The sequence below is a fragment of the Elephas maximus genome, chromosome 20 (genome assembly GCF_024166365.1).
Source record: "Elephas maximus indicus isolate mEleMax1 chromosome 20, mEleMax1 primary haplotype, whole genome shotgun sequence".
Taxonomy (NCBI): domain Eukaryota; kingdom Metazoa; phylum Chordata; class Mammalia; order Proboscidea; family Elephantidae; genus Elephas; species Elephas maximus.
Genome location: NC_064838.1, coordinates 48,149,317 through 48,163,326, shown reverse-complemented (window position 1 = coordinate 48,163,326; position 14,010 = coordinate 48,149,317). Strand labels below are relative to the sequence as shown.

At 40.1% G+C, this 14,010-nt stretch overlaps 1 protein-coding gene across 1 annotated transcript in view; it reads right to left on the bottom strand.

The window, feature by feature from the left end:
* Window positions 1-14,010, bottom strand: part of ABHD5 (abhydrolase domain containing 5, lysophosphatidic acid acyltransferase) — a 56,602-nt gene that overhangs the window by 29,351 nt on the left and 13,241 nt on the right. The gene's annotated exons all lie outside the window — the stretch shown is intronic.

The following is a 14,010-nucleotide window of genomic DNA, read 5'->3' as shown; positions in this document are numbered from 1 at the left end:
CTGTTTATATTTGCACAACTGAAACTTATTTTCTCCCTTAAAGAAATCAAAAAGGTACAGGGGGACGGGACCAAGATGGCTGACTAGGTAGACGCTACCTCGGATCCCTCTTGCAACAAAGACTCGGAAAAACAAGTGAATCGATCGCATACATGACAATCTACAACCCTGACCATCAAACACAGATCTAAAGAGTTGACCTGACTGACAGAGACTTAGCCAGCACAAGCAGACTGCACGCTGATACCGCTAACGAGAGTAACAAGCAACAACGCGGAAGCAGCAACTGTTCTCAGAGCCTGGAGCCAGCGTCCCAGTCAGAAAGCCTCGGTGCCAGGCTTTGGACTGGGTGCGGGGGAGCTGAGCACGGCATCCTGAGATGGTACAAACATGGGACGCAGCCTTAGCCCCCTGAAGTGACCTCGGGGGAAGCCCACCCAGTGCACGCAGGCAGCGCAGCAACGCGGCTGACAGGAGGAGAAGTCACCAGGAGGCAGCGACTGGTTTTGGAGCCTGGAGTATGGCGTCCCAGCCAGGGAACCTTGGCGCTGGGCTTTGGACCGGAAGCGGAGAAACCGACCACGGCTTCTGGGACAGCACAAGCACAGTACGTGGGCCTGACCCTCGGGGGCAATCTCGATCCAGTCAACGCACACGGGCTACACGACCCTCCTCAGGAATCTCAGATAAAACAGTCATCACCAAGCAAGATAAGTAACTTTGTCTATATTCCTGGGTGCTACTCTCTCCTAACTATCTGATCCCTCCCCCCACTTCCCAGGTGGCAACATTAACACTGGAATTTCCTGGGCCAGAGAGTGAAGTCGTCTGCCGGTTGTTTTTGTTTCTGTCTTTTCCTAACCCATTCTCCTGGCCTGAGAGAAGCAGCTACAAAAAACCCAGGGACCAAACATCCTTCCCTGACTTCCCGAAATTGAACTGAAAATACAGAACCAGCTCCAGCCAAGCATATGAGATCCATAGCCTTGGGCTTTCATCCCTACAGGCAACAAGGTGGCTATTATAATGCAAAGGCAATTCTGATAGTGATCTGACTGTAATGCACTGTAATTGTTTACTGGAAAGACAAGTTTCCCAGGTCTGATATCTCTACCTATTAAACAGAGCCCTCACTGACCCACAACGGGGAACTGAGGGCTGAAGCTCCACCCAAACCACCTAGCCTCCTGCCATAGGGGTCTGAGGATAGTGACACCTACCAATCTGTAGAGGTACATGCACTGGGTGCCTAAGGTACACCTGCAAAGCCCACCCACCAAAGTGCTTTAGGAATAGAGACACACCTACCTCACTGGCACTTGGGGGAAGCCTGTCAGCATCCTGCTCCCCCCTCCGGAGTGTGACCCCCTGCTGCTACTAGAATCTGGTGCACACAACTATCACCACTACTCCTCTAAGTGAATAGGCGACAGTCTATACCACACACTTGGTCACCCACAATCAGATTCTACTCAGGAATAGTGAATGGACTCTTAGGCTTATATTTCTGGTAATAGCCCAAACCAGGTGGTAATAGGATATAAGTGATTCAAAGGCAACAACAATCAAGACAGCACAATCTAGTAGCCCATCTACATATATTGAAAGAAAACAAAACAAGATAAGACTCAGTGAGCAAATATAAAATAAATCATTACAATATCTTATAGATGGCTCGGAGATAGCAGTCGATATCGAACCACATAAAGAAGCAGACTGTGATTGCTTCTACAACTCCCCAAATCAAAGAATCAAAATCTTTCCCAAATGAAGATACAATCCTGGAATTGCCAGATGAAGAATATAAAAAAATAAATTACAGAACGCTTCAAGACATCAGGGATGACCTCAAAAACGAAATAAGGCAATCTACAGAAAAAGCTAAGGAACACACTGATAAAGCAGTTGAAGAAATCAAAAAGATTATTCAAGAACATAGTGGAAAAATTAATAAGCTGCAAGAATCCATAGACAGCATTCAGAAATCCAAAAGATTAACAGTAAAATTACAGAATTCGACAACTCAATAGGAAGTCAGAGGAGCAGAATCGAGCAACTGGAATGCAGAGGGGGGAGGTGGAGGATAAGGCAATTGACACCAATATATTGAAGAAAAATCAGATAAAAGAATTAAAAAAAATGAAGGAACCCTAAGAATCACGTGGGACTCTATCAAGAAGAATAACTTGCGTGTGATTGGAGTTCCAGAACAAGGAGGGATAACAGAAAATACAGAGAGAACAGTTGAAGATCTGTTGGCAGAAAACTTCCCTGACATCATGAAAGACAAAAGGATATCTATCCAGGATGCTCATCAAACCCCATATAAGACTGATCCAAAAAGAAAATCACCAAGACATATTATCATCAAACTTGCCAAAACCAAAGAGAAAGAGAAAATTTTAAAAGCAGCCAGGGAGAAAAGAAAGGTCTCCTACAAAGGAGAATCAATAAGAATAAGTTCAGACTACTCAGCAGAAACCATGCAGTCAAGAAGACAATGGGATGACATATGTAGAGCACTGAAGGAGAAAAACTGCCAGCCAAGGATCATATATCCAGCAAAACTCTCTCTCAAATACGAAGGTGAAATGAGAACATTTACAGATAAGCACAATCTTAGAGAATCTGCAAAAACCAAAGCTACAAGAAATACTAAAGGAAATTGGTCAGAAAATCAATAACATCAGATATCAACACAACAGAAGGTCACAGAACAGAACATTCTGATATCAACTCAAATAGGGAAATCACAAAAACAAATTAAGATTAATTTTAAAAAGAAAAAAATGTTGAAAACAGGGAATCATTGAAGTCATTAGGTAAAAGATCACAATAATCAAAAAAAAAAAAAAAGAGGGACTAAATACGGGAGGCCTAGAACAGCCATATGGAGAGGAAAACAAGGTGATATAGGACGATACAAGTTAGGTTTTTACTTAGAAAAATAGGGGTAAATATTAAGGTAACCACAAAGAGGTATAACAATTCCATAACTCAAAAAAAAAAAAAAAAACCTAACAACTCAGCAAACATAAATTCAACTACTATAAAAATAAGGAATACACAATTTACAAAGAAAAACGTCTCAGCACGATAAAGTAAGTGGAAAAATGAAATTGTCAACAACACACATGAAAAGGCATCAAAATGACAGCACTAAACACATACTTATCTATAATTACGCTGAATGTAAATGGACTAAATGCACCAATAAAGAGACAGAGAGTCTCACACTAGATAAAGAAACACAATCCGTCTATATGCTGCCTACAAGAGACACACCTTAGACTTAGAGACACAAACAAACTAAAACTCAAAGGATGGAAAAAAATATATCAAGCAAACAACAATCAAAAAAGAGCAGGAGTAGCAATATTAATTTCTGACAAAACAGACTTTAAAGTTAAATCCACCACAAAGGATAAGAAGGACACTACATAATGATTAAAGGGACAATTGGCCAGGAAGATATAACCCTATTAAATATTTATGCACCCAATGACAGGGCTGCAAGATACATAAAACAAACTTTAACAGAACTGAAAAGTGAGATAGACACCTCCACAATTATAGTAGGGGACTTCAACATACCACTTCCAGAGAAGGATAGGACTTCCGGTAAGAAGCTCGATAGAGACACGGAAGACCTAATTGCTACAATCAACCAACTTGACCTCATAGACTTATACAGAACATTCCACCCAACAGCTGCAAAGTATACTTTTTTCCTAGTGCACATGGAACATTCTCTAGAATAGACCACATATTAGGTCATAAAACAAACCTTTGCAGAATCCAAAACATCGAAATATTACAAAGCATCTTCTCAAACTACAAGGCCATAAAACTAGAAATCAATAAGAGAAAACTCAGGGAAAAGAAATCAAATACTTGGAAACTGAGCAATACCCTGCTCAAAAAAGACTGGGTTATAGAAGACATTAAGGAGGGAATAAAGAAATTCATAGAATACAGCAAGAATGAAAACACTTCCTATCAAAACCTCTGGGACACAGCAAGCGCAGTGCCCAGAGGTCAATTTGTATCGATAAATGTGCACATACATAAAGAAGAAAGAGTCAAAATCAGAGAACTGTCCCTACAACTTGAACAAATAGAAACTGAGCAACAAAAGAATCCATCAGGCACCAGAAGAAAACAAATCATAAAAATTAGAGCTGAACTAAATGAATTAGAGAACAGAAAAACAATTGAAAGAATTAACAAAGCCAAAAGCTGGTTCTTTGAAAAAATTAACAAAATTGATAAACCATTGGCTACACTGACTGAAGAAATACAGGAAAGGAAACAAATAACCCGAATAAGAAACAAGATGGGCCATATCACAACAGACCCAACTGAAATTAAAAGAATCGTATCAGATTATTACGAAAAATTGTACCCTAACAAATTTGCAAACCTAGAAGAAATGGATGAATTCCTAGAAAAACACCACCTACCTAAACTAACACAATCAGAAGTAGAACAACTAAATAGACCCAAAACAAAAAAAGAGATTGAAAAGGTAATCCAAAAACTCCCAACAAAAAAAGCCCTGGCCGGGACGGCTTCACTGCAGAGTTCTACCAAACGTTCAGAGAAGAGTTAACACCACTACTACTAAAGGTACTTCAAAGCATAGAAAATGATGGAATACTACCTAACTCATTCTATGAAGCTACCATATCCCTGATACCAAAACCAGGTAAAGACACCACAAAAAGAGAAAATTACAGACCTATATCCTTCATGAACATAGACGTAAAAATCCTCAACAAAATTCTAGCCAATAGAATTCAACAAAATATCAAAAAAATAATCCACCACGACCAAGTGGGATTTATACCAGGTATGCAAGGTTTTGCTTTAATATTAGAAATATTAATAATAATACTAATGTAATCCACAATATAAATGAAACAAAAGACAAAAACCACATGATCTTATCAATTGATGCAGAAAAGGCATTTGACAAAGTTCAACACCCATTCACGATAAAAACTCTCAGCAAAATAGGAATTGAAGGAAAATTCCTCAACATAATAAAGGGCATCTACACAAAGCCAACAGCCAACATCACTCTAAATGGAGAGAGCCTGAAAGCATTTCCCTTGAGAACGGGAACCAGACAAGGATGCCCTTTATCACCGCTCTTATTCAATACTGTGCTAGAGGTCTTAGCCAGAGCAATTAGGCTAGATAAAGAAATAAAGGGCATTCGGATTGGCAAGGAAGAAGTAAAAAATTATCTCTATTTGCAGATGACATGATCTTATACACAAAAAACCTTAAGGAATCCTCCAGAAAACTACTGAAACTAATAGAAGAGTTCGGCAGAGTCTCAGGTTATAAGATAAACATACAAAAATCACTGGGATTCCTCTACATCAACAAAAAGAACATTGAAGAGGAAATCACCAAATCAATACCATTCACAGTAGCCCCCAAGAAGATAAAATACTTAGGAATAAATCTTACCAAAGATGTAAAAGACCTATGCAAAGAAAACTACAAAGTACTAGTGCAGGAAACTAAAAGTGACCTACATAAGTGGAAAAACATACCTTGCTCATGGATAGGAAGACTTAACATAGGAAAAATGTCTATTCTACCAAAAGCCATCTATACATACAATGCACTTCCGATCCAAATTCCAATGACATTTTTTAAAGTGATGGAGAAACAAATCATCAAGTTCATATGGAAGGGAAAGAAGCCCTGGATAAGCAAAGCATTATTGAAAAAGAAGAAGAAAGCGGGAGGCCTCCCTCTACCTGATTTTAGAACCTATTATACAGCCACAGTAGTCAAAACAGCCTAGTACTGGTACAACAACAGGCACATAGACCAATGGAACAGAATTGAGAACCCAGATATAAATCCATCCACATATGAGCAGCTGATATTTGACAAAGGCCCAGTGTCAGTTAATTGGGGAAAAGATAGTCTTTTTAACAAATGGTGCTGGCATAACTGGATATCCATTTGCAAAAAAATTAAACAGGGCCCATACCTCACACCATACACAAAAACTAACTCCAAGTGGATCAAAGACCTAAACATAAAGACTAAAACGATAAAGATCATGGAAGAAAAAATAGGGACAACGTTAGCAGCCCTAATACAAGGCATAAACAGAATACAAAACATTACTAAAAATGACAAAGAGAAACCAGATAACAGGGAGCTCCTAAAAATCAAACACCTATGCTCATCTAAAGACTTCACCAAAAGAGTAAAAAGACCACCTACAGATTGGGAAAAAATTTCCAGCTATGACATCTCCGATCAGCGCCTGATCTCTAAAATCTACATGATTCTGTTAAAACTCAACCACAAAAAGACAAACAACCCAATCAAAAAGTGGGCAAAGGATATGAACACACACTTCACTAAAGAAGATATTCAGGCAGCTAACAGATACATGAGAAAATGCTCTCCATCATTAGCCGTTTGAGAAATGCAAATTAAAACTAAGATGAGATTCCATCTCACTCCAACAAGGCTGGCATTAATCCAAAAAACACAAAATAATAAATGTTGGAGAGGCTGCGGAGAGATTGGAACTCTTATACACTGCTGGTGGGAATGTAAAATGGTACAACCACTTTGGAAACCTATCTGGCGTTTTCTTAAAAAGGTAGAAATGGAACTACCATACAACCCAGAAATCCCACTCCTCGGAATATACCCTAGAGAAATAAGAGCCTTTACATGAACAGATATATGCACACCCATGTTTACTGCAGGACTGTTTACAATAGCAAAAAGCTGGAAGCAACCACGGTGTCCATCAACGGATGAATGGTTAAATAACTTATGTTATATTCACACAATGGAATACTATGCATCGATAAACAACAGTGAGGAATCTGTGAAACACTTCATAACGTGGAGGAACCTGGAAGGCATTATGCTGAGTGAAATTAGTCAGATGCAAAAGGACAAATATTGTGTAAGACCAGTATTATAAGATCTTGAGAAACAGTATAAACTGACAAGAACACATACTTTTGTGGTTACGAGAGAGGGCAGGGAGGGAGGGTGGGAGAGGGTTATTTACTGATTAGTTAGTAGATGAGAACTACTTTAGGTGAAAGGAAGGACAATACTCAATACAGGGAAGGTCAGCTCAATTGGACTGGACCAAAAGCAAAGAAGTTTCTAGGATAAACTGAATGCTTCGAAGGTCAGCGGAGCAAGGGCGGGGGTTTGGGGACTATGGCTTAAGGGGACTGCTAAGTCAATTGGCAAAATAAATTCTACTATGAAAACATTCTGCATCCCACTTTGAAGTGTGGCGTCTGGGGTCTTATATGCTAACAAGCGGCCATCTAAGATGCATCAATTGGTCTCAACCCACCTGGATCAAAGAATGAAGAATACCAAGGTCACACGGTAACTATGAGCCCAAGAGACAGAAAGGGCCACATGAACTAGAGACTCACATCATCCTGAGACCAGAAGAACTAGATGGTGCCTGGCCACAACAGATGACTGCCCTGACAGGGAGCACAACAGAGTACCCCTGAGGGAGCAGGAGAACAGTGGGATGCAGACCCCAAATTCTCATAAAAAGACCAGACTTAGTGGTCTGACTGAGACTAAAGAATCCCGGCGGTCATGGTCCCCAAACCTTCTGTTGGCCCAGGACAGGAACCATTCCTGAAGACAACTCATCAGACACGGAAGGGACTGGACAATGGGTTGGAGAGAGATGCTGATGAAGAGTGAGCTACTTGTATCAGGTGGACACTTGAGACTGTGTTGGCATCTCCTGTCTGGAGGGGAGATGGGAGGGTAGAGAGGGTTTGAAACTGGCAGAACGGTCACAAAAGGAGAGACTGGAAGGAGGGAGCGGGCTGACTCATTAGGGGGAGAGTAAATGGGAGTATGTAGTAAGGTGTATATAAGCCTATATGTGATAGACTGACTTGATCTGTAAACTCTCACTTAAAGCACAATAAAAATTATTTAAAAAAAAGAAATTAAAAAGGTACAACATGACCAGACCCTATTTCTTGATGCTTTTATGCAAAACAAAAAAAGAGAAAACAGAAAAGAACACATAAAAAGCCAAGGGTGAATTTAGCTTACAATGATCTTTTTCAGATTAACCTATTCAAGAAATGTTTACTGGGCACCCACTACGTGCTAGGGTTGGTGTTCTGGCTAACCAGACTTCAGTTCTGATTTGAGATATCTGAAAATCCAGAAAATCTTATTATTTTGTAATTAACTTGTGTTTAATAACATAAGTTTTATGTACATAGAATATTGGCTTGAATACTCAACACTCTGTAGAGTTCCACTCAATATCTGATGGCATTTTAAACATGCTAATTATTTCAAGCATTTTTATATTCATCTACTGCTGATACTTAGAGGTTCTTGGTCCTGACAGTATGCTCTAGTTTTATTTCTAGCATTGGGCACAAACATTCACAAATCATTTTTTAAAATGTAGTCTAATGCAGGGATCATTGGCTTTGCTTTAGATACTTGTTCTGTCCACATGTCAATTAAAATAAGCTGCAATTCTCTGTAGTCGTTGTTAGCTATCACTGAGTCAGCTCCTGACTCAAGGCGACCCCATGTGCAACAGAATGAAACTCTGCCCAGTCCTGAGCCATCTCCTTGATCAGTTGCAGATGGTTTTAAGGCAGTAATTCCCTTCTGAATCTCTGAAACCCTCTTTCTTTGGAGCACTTCACAAGTGCAAACGAGAATCTCACCAATGACCTAATTGGTAGATAAGCATGAAGTATGAGGATTCTAAGACTTACCAGGTCTCATGACCAGGGATTCATGGTCTAGCTCAGAGAGTCTCATGCCATATCTTTGGGAGATAAAACATCAAAACAGGGAGGGCAAAAAAACATCAGATAAGAAACAAGAGAGGGCAGTGGTGGTTCAGTGGTAGGAATCCTCACCTTCCATGCAGGGAGCCCCAGTTTGACTCCTGGGCAAGGAACCTCAGGCGCAACCAACACCTGTCTCTCGGTGGAGGCCTGCATGCTGCTATGATGCTGAGTAGGTCTCAGCAGAGCTTCTAGACTAATATGGACTAGGAAAAAAGGCCAAAAACCAGCCAGTGAAAACTCTATGGGGATTACAACAATCCAATCCACAATCGAACATGGGGAGGGCACAGGACCAGGCCCTGTTTTGTTCCATTGTACGCAGGGTCACTATGAGTCAGGAGCTAACTTGACGGCAGCTAACAACAACAAGAAATAAAGGAGGCCCAACTCCCACAAACAGCCCTGTTGTCTTGTACGAGGAAAGTGTCTGCTTCCTTCTCTTTCTTTCCTCAGAAACACAGCTAGGAGTTTCTCACTGGCAGCAGGATACAATAAAACAAAGCAATCCAAAAGCTGACTTGGAGAAGAAAATTTGGGTTTCTGTTGAGAAGAGCAAGTCTACCAGTTGACAAGGCTGTTTCTGTCTACCACACACAGGACTATGAACTCTCCAGAAAACCAGGTGTAAACACTGAAGTTTAGATACAGCATCACAGTGAAAAAGTTGGCTGTTCCAGGGGAAGAAAACTTCAGATAACACGGGGCTACCACTTAGCATGTAACATTCTGTGCCAGCAGCACACCTGGAGCTGTGCAAGGGGCAGCCTCAGAGATACATTCATGAACTGTGAAAATGACCTTCATCATCCTATCTCATTCACATGCCTCAACGGTTGCAGTTTTTGACTGAAAAAGTAATCCAATGGAAAAATGCGTTGACAACACAAAAACATTGATATTTGTTTGTTTCTTTGTTTCCAAAAGATGAATAAAACAAAGATGAGCTTTTCTTCTGCATTAACACTCCAATGTGACCTCCCTTCAGAGTACTAATATAAATTACAGGAAGGAGCACAAGAAAACAAGGTAAAGAAAGGAGAATACTGTCGAGAAAGATGCTGAAACAAACACTCATTAACTCAATAACTTTGAAAACGGCTCTATAAAGAGGAGGTATAGTATAATCGAAACTCTGTTATACATACTCTTGTTCTTGTTAGGTGCCATAGAGTCAGCTCCAACTCATAGCAACCACATACACAACAGAAAGAAACATTGCCTGGTTCTCCTCCATCCACACAATCATTGCTATATTCAAGCCCATTGTTGCAGCCACTGTGTTAATCTATCCCATTGAAGGACTTCGACTTTTTCACTAACCAACTACTTACTACTTTACCAAGCATGATATCCTTCTCCAGGGACTGGTCCCTCCTGATAACACGTCCAAAGTACGTGAAATGAAGTCTCATCGTCCTCCCTTCTGTGGACAATTCTGGCTGTACTTCCAAGACACATTTGTTCATTCTTGTGCCATTCCTTGGTATATACAATGTTCTTCATCAACATCATAATTCAAAGGCATCAATTTTTCTTCACTCTTCCTCATTCACTGTCCAGCTTTCATATGCATATGAAGCAACTGAAAATACCATAGCTTGGGTCATGGGCACCTTTGTCCTCAAAGTGACATCTTTGCTTTTTAATACTTTAGAGAGGTCTTTTGCAGCAGATTTGCCCAATGCAACGCATCTTTTGATTTCTTGAGTCTTGCTTCTGTGGGCATTGACTGTTGATCCAAGTAAGATGAAATCCTTGAAAATTACAATATTTTCACCATTTATCATGGTGTTGCTTATTGGTCCAGTTGTGAGGATTTTTGTTTACGCTCAGATGTAATCCATACTGAGGGGTGCAGTCTTTGATGTTCATCAGTAAGTGCTTCAAGTTCTCTTCACTTTCAGCAAGCAAGGTTGTGTCATCTGATATCACAGGTTGTTAATGAGTCTTCCTCCAATCCTGATGCTGCATTCTTCTTCATATAGCCCAGCTTCTTGGGTTATTTGCTCAGCATACAGACTGAATTAAGTACGGTGAAAGGACATAACCCTGACTCACACCTTTCCTGATTTTAAACCACAGTTTCCCCTTGTTCTGTTCGAGCCACTGCCTCTTGATCTATGTACAGGGTCCTCATGAGCACAATCAAGTGTTCTGGAATTCCCATTCTTTGCAATGTTATCCATAATTTGTTATGATCCACCCAGGCAAATAACTAAAACACAGGTAAACATCTTTCTGGTATTCTCTGCTTTCAGCCAACACCCATCAGAAATGATTAACCCTTGTTGCATTTCCTCTTTTGAATCCAGCTCGAATTTCTGGCAGTTCTCTGTCCATGTACTGCAGCAAATGTTTTTTAATTATCCTCAGCAAAATTTTACTTGCATGTGATAATACTAATCAATAACTTTCACATTCTTTTGTATCACCTTTCTTTGAAATAGGTACAAATATGGATCTCTTTTAGTCGCTTGGCCAGGTAGCTTTCTTCCAAATTTCTAGCATACATGAGTGAGCACTTCCAGCACTGCATCTGTTTGTTGAAACACCTCAAATGGTATTCCATCAATTCCTGGACTGGAATTGTCATTTTGTACCAGACAATCATATGTTCTACTATGCTGGGAATGACAAATTGAAGATGAATGGTGTCATATTCACTGTCAAAAAGAACACTTGAAGATCTATTCTGAAGTACTACACTGTTAGTGATAAGATAATATTCACATGCCGACAAGAAGACAAGTTAACACAACTATCATTCAAATTTACAAACCAACCACTAACGCCAAAGATGAAGAAACTGAAGATTTTTACCAACTTCTGCAGTCTGAAATTGGTCAAGTATGCAATCAAGATGTACTGATAAATCACTGGTGATTGGAATGTGACTGTTGGAAACAAAGAAGGATCACTAGTTGGAAAACATGGCTTTGGTGATAAAAATGATGCTGGAGATCACAATAGATTTTGCAAGACCAGCGACCTGTTCATTGGAAATACATTTTTTTCAACAATATACAGTGACTATTTACGTGGACCTCACCAGACAGAATACACAAGAATCAAATCGACTACATTTGTAGAAAGAGAAGGTGGAGAAGCTTGATAGCATCAGTCAGAACAAGGCCAGGGGCTGACTTCGGAACAGACCAACAATTGGTCATATGCAAGTTCAAGTGAAGCTGAGGAAAATTAAAACAGTCCGCGAGAGCCGAAGTATGACCCTGAGTATATCCCACCTGAATTTAGAGACCATCTCGAGGATAGATCTGAGGCACTGAACACTAATGACTGAAGACCAGATGAGTTGTGGGGTCACATCAAGGATGTCATACACGAAGAAAGTAAAATGTCATTAAAAAGACGAGAAAGAAGGAAAAGACCAAATGGATGTCAGAAGAGACTCTGAAACTTGCTCTTAAACATAGAGTAGCTAAAATGAATGGAAAAAATGATGAAGTAAAAGGAAACGATGAAGTAAAAGTAAAACAGAAGATTTCAAAGGGCAGCTCGAAAAGACAAAGTGTTATAATGAAATGTGCAATGACCTGGATTTAGAAGACAAAAAGGGAATAACACCCTCGGCATTTCTCAGGCTGAAAGAATTGGAAAAAAATATTCAAGCCTCAAGCTGCATTATCGACAAAGGATACAATGGGGAAAATATTAAGCAACGCAGGAAACATCAAAGTAAGATGGAAGGAATACACAGAGTCACTGTACCAAAAAGAACTGGTCAAGGTTCCACCATTTCAGGAGGTAGTATATGATCAAGAACCGATGGTATTGAAGGAAGAAGTCCAAGCTGCAGTGAAGGCACTGGCAAAAAACATGGTTCCAGGAACTGACGAAATACCAACTGAGATGTTTCAACTAATGGATGCAATGCTGGAGTTGCCCAGCTACCTGGCCAACCAACTGGAAGAGATCTGTATTTATGCCTATTCCAAAGAAAGGTGATCCAAAAGAATGTGAAAATTATCGATCAATATCATTAATATTACATAAAAGTAAAAATTTGCTGAAGAAAATTAAAAAATGTTTGCAGCGCGGCAGTACATGAACAGGCAACTGCCAGAAATTCCAGCCAGATTCAGAAAAGGATGCGGAACAAGGGCTGATCATTGCTGATGTCGTATGGGTGTTGACTGAAAGCAGAGAATACCAGAAAGATGTTTACCTGTGTTTTAGCGACTACGCAAAGGCATTTGACTGTGTGGATCATAAAAAATTATGGATAACATTGCAAAGAGTGGGAATGCCAGAGCACTTAATTGTGCTCATATGTAACCTGTACATAGACCAGGAGGCAATGGCTGGAACAGAACAAGGGCAACTGCGTGGTCTAAAATCAGGAAAGGTGTGCATCAGGGTTGTATCCTTTCACCATACTTAATTCAGTCTGTATGCTGAGCAAATAACCCAAGAAGCTGGACTACATGAAGAAGAATGTGGAATCAGGGTTGGAGAAAGATTCATTAACAACCTGTGATGCGGATGACACAACCTTGCCTGCTGAAAGTGAAGAGAACTTGAAGCACTTACTGATGAAGATCAAAGACTACAGCCTTCAGTATGGATTATACCTGAACATAAAGAAAGCAAAAATCCTCACAACCAGACCAATATGCAACACCATGATAAATGGTGAAAATACTGTAGTTTTCAAGAAGTTTGTCTTACTTGGATCCACAGTCAACGCCCATGGAAGCAAGACTCAAGAAATCAAAAGATGCATTGCATTGGGCAAATCTGCTGCAAAAGACCTCTCTAAAGTGTTAAAAAGCAAAGATGTCACTTTGAGGACTAAAGTGCACCTAACCCAAGCTATGGTATTTTCAATCACCTCATATGCATATGAAAGCTGGACAGTGAATGAGGAAGACTGAAGAATTGATGCCTTTGAATTATGATGTTAACGAAGAATATTGTATATACCACGGGCTGCCACAAGAATGAACAAATGTGTCTTGGAAGAAGCACAGCCAGAATGGTCCACAGAAGGGAGGATGACAAGACTTCATTTCACCTGCTTTGGACATGTTATCGGGAAGGACCAGTCCCTGGAGAAGGATATCATGCGTGGTAAAGTAGAGATCACTGAAAAAGAGGAAGACCCTCAATGAGATGGACTGAC